Raw genomic sequence first — 349 nt, 5'->3', positions numbered from 1 at the left:
CTTTGAATTACTTTAGCACAGAGCTTTATATTACACTGAAATTTCAGAAACATGTGTTATCTGCTACTGTAATATCGATCAAGAGATAAAGCCATTCACAGCTACCACATCTTTGAGCGTTAGACAGTAGCTTCGTTACTTTCATCATATTACCTCACCACTGTCAACTGCAGGTCTCTGTGACCCAGAGGCAGTACAAGTTTAGGTTATCTAAGATTACCTATTATAGCAAGTGTCTTAATATCGAGCGTAGAATCTCCCTCGTCTTGATGTGTTCCTTCCTCTATGCCGCCTGGGAGAAGACTGCCTGCCTTACCTCTCTCCTTTTGCTAATGTTTCATGGCCTTCC

This window comes from Penaeus monodon, chromosome 22 (genome assembly GCF_015228065.2).
Source record: "Penaeus monodon isolate SGIC_2016 chromosome 22, NSTDA_Pmon_1, whole genome shotgun sequence".
NCBI lineage: Eukaryota > Metazoa > Arthropoda > Malacostraca > Decapoda > Penaeidae > Penaeus > Penaeus monodon.
Note: the sequence above shows the minus strand (reverse complement) of the source record.